Consider the following 3,445-nt stretch of genomic DNA (forward strand, 5'->3'; position numbering starts at 1 on the left):
GATGCACAGATGCAAGTCACGACTAAACCCAGTCCACCATCCAACAACTGATGATGTCTTAGGAAAGTTAACTAATATTCATAAGAATGGTGGGTGGCATGGATATTCATTGTCTATTCGTAGTTTATCCTTTTCCTCAATGTAGTTTGATCTTCGAGTTGGTATATTTAATTTCCAAGGAGTGTGGGGGGTGCAGTCCCCCAATAGGGGTTGCAGGAGGGTTTGCCCCCCTGCAAAAACAAAGAAAAAATACACTGTGAATCATACATCTTTTCATATCATGACATGCCCATTTCACCTGTCAGTCACTGAGGCCACGTCCACTTCTGGGCAGACCAACCTGCGAGGTACTGTACTAATACTGTACTAATGCAAAGCCAAATTCTGCTTACTAATGTTTTAGCTTTCCATTCATTCATGTTTTCTAGAAAGGAAGTAGCAGGCAGGTCATAAAATCATTTAAAGTCTATTTTACTCTGAGGGAAAAACTCAAAGGCTAAAGACATGAATGGCTCAAAGTGAGAACTGCAATTTGAGATGGACTCTGGCTAACAACTCTGAAAATTGCTTAAAGAATCCCTCCCCCATCCACAAAAGCTAAAGCATGCTCAGAAAACCATAGTGAATATAGTAAACAAGGCCAGGAAAAACAATCTTGGTAATAGATCTGAATGATCCTTGAGGCAAATAAAGCTCAGAAGTTGAGACGCAGTTTCTGTCACATGTTGTTGTTGTTGTTGTCTTTCGGCTTTTCCCGGTTAGGGGTCACCACAGCGGAACTTCAGTCTGTTAATGATTGGCAGTAGATTTTCACAGTGCCGAGTTACCAGCTCAACACCCAACCTTCAACAAAGGCACGCCCATTTATGCATGTCTTTCGGAACGCCACTCGACCCGCAGGGAGAACATGCAGACTCCACACAGAAGGCACTCCCCGCACACTAGCTGAGAATCAAACTGGAGAACCTCTTGCTGTGAGGCAACAACGCTACCGCTGCACCACCATAAAAGCACTAATACAAACTGTGAAAGCAGTAGTGTTGGGAAATTTAACAGGCTAGGCATAAAGAATGTCTAAAATGACTTGGCATGCCTCATATACCATTGTTATAAAAAGGGTGCGGCAAAGCATGTAAATATGAAGCTTGCAAACTTATGAGACAAGCATACCTCTCAACTGTCCAGAATTGTAGAATGTCCAGATTTTTGCATCACATTTTTGAAATTTTCCCTTGTAAAATGTGTGGTTTTCCAGCAAATCACTGAGGACTGAAGTAACTAAATAATGACAGATATTTGAGTTTCAGACTTTATATCCTTCAGAAAATGCATGCTAACATAATACCTGTTATTCTAGTACCTTTCTACAGTTATAACAGGAATATTTAAAATCTGTCCCTATTTCAGGGCTTTTGTCCCCTCATTATTTTAGGCTTTGTCCACATTTCTTGCATTTAAGAGGTTGAGCAGTTTGGAAACATAGTGAAAAACACAATGGAAACAAAGCATAACTAATGCTGGTGTTTGTAAAATGCAGAGCAAATTATTATGAATTTATGCTTTAAATATCCAAAGACCATGTAAATACTTTCCTCCTACAGTAAACAGATTTCACAGTTATGAGTGAAGCACTCCATACGTGATGTGAGAGATAACAGGGTAGGGCTATTACACAAGTGCAGGAAAGCTGCAACCAATGGGCGAACTGACAAGGACTGGCACAAGGGAAAAGTAATGAAAAGCAGAATTTACAGTGTTTGAATGAAAATACAAATCTGTGACAGTAATTTATTGCACAATGTGTTCACCACTAACATCATTCAAACCCGCCTGTGTCTGGTGGGCAGAAATGAGTTCAATATGTACATCATTTAAATAACAGCACAAGGAAAACTGTTTCCGCCCGGTTTCGAACCGGGGACCTTTCGCGTGTTAGGCGAACGTGATAACCACTACACTACGGAAACTGAGTAATAGGGTTTACTTCCCCACCCTCAAAGTTGGTCTGTCATGTTCTTACAGTTGTACTTCTAATTATCCATGTTACGTGATATGAAGCAGACCACACTATTTTTGAATTTATTAGAAGAAAAAAAATCTGAGAGCAAAATGTGGCCAATGATCATCATTCTTGCTCACTGAAACTTGATTACAACAAAATATAACAGTTCTCTTTCGGTACAAAATCAGGGACCTTTTAGATGCGAGTCAGACATAACCATTACACTAAAGCTTGCAACATGGCTCTCCCCAGAAACGTTGCTAACTTATCCCAGATTTTCTCCCCAAATCTTTCAGTGCTTTTTTTTTAAATTCACACTTGTTTCCCCTGATGCAGATCGTAAAAGTCCCACCATTTTTTTTCAAATTCAAATCTCACATTTCTTTAAAAAGGAACTGTCTGCATACAATAGGCAGTGGAAAGTGTTTACTGATGGCCCCACCCACAACTTTACACCCTGAAATCATGCCTTGTTACAAACAGGAAAATGAAACTATTTTCCTAACTGTTAACTATTGCAAGAATAAATAAATAACTACATAGCATTAAAATAAAACCAGGTGTCATTTGCTTTAATAGTTTTTTTAAGAGAAGACTGTCAGACAGTTACCACTGAAAAAGCAACTTTTATACCTCTCTCTCTCTCTGGAAACAAATAGTTCAACAAGGTGATTATGTGTGTTGGGGGAACTTGATAGCCCAAAATTAAAATATAAATTAAAAAATGCAAATGGAACAGGAAATGCTTTTATCAGCTTAACCAAAGATTGCGGCAATTGGTTAAAAATTGGTTCTGTCATCACAGCTCTATCTAAAAAAAGATTACTCACAGCATTGAAAATAAAGGAGATGAAAAACTGTTCAGTTATGATGTCTGGGATATGCCATATTATAGCAACTCAAACTCCATTTTGACACAACAGAGACTGAATAACAAAATCAAATGAGTAAAAAAGTCCACATGACAGTCTTCTCCGGATACAATAACAAACTAAACCAGAAATACTTAAAAGTGACTTTGATGCATTAGTAATGCACACAATATCAATATATGATGATATATTCCAGTTTTAGCATGGAATATTCCTTACATAAAGAACTGCTTGTTTATATTCCAACAAGAGTTTCAGGCTAGGTGCAAGTGTCTCAAGGTATTTTTGTCTAATAACCCCTGGTAAACTCACTGCCCCCTCCACAAACTAGTCTGCCATACTCTGCAACAGCAATGAATGCATAACTGATTCCTTTCAGTAAACCATGCACCTGCATCAAGATATCTGCTGCTTGCTCAGATAACAACACCTACCATCTTTGCTGCAAAGAGGAATTAAGCTCTGAAAGTTGCAGCAGTAACCAAGATTCAATTCTTAGCATGGGCAGTAGTAAGAGGCTAAACTGTCAGTCTGCATATCTTGGTGGGAGGGAATGAAAAAAGACATAAAG

General features: G+C 38.6%; 1 non-coding gene across 1 annotated transcript; it reads right to left on the reverse strand.

Annotated features, from left to right (window-relative positions):
- Window positions 1–1,894: 1,894 nt before the first annotated feature.
- Window positions 1,895–1,967, reverse strand: TRNAV-AAC. Its single transcript has one exon. It is a non-coding gene; the product is annotated as a tRNA-Val (tRNA).
- Between the last annotated feature and the right edge of the window lie 1,478 nt (window positions 1,968–3,445).

The sequence above is a fragment of the Protopterus annectens genome, chromosome 5.part1 (genome assembly GCF_019279795.1).
Source record: "Protopterus annectens isolate FY-2018-M chromosome 5.part1, PAN1.0, whole genome shotgun sequence".
NCBI classification, from domain to species: Eukaryota; Metazoa; Chordata; order Ceratodontiformes; family Protopteridae; genus Protopterus; species Protopterus annectens.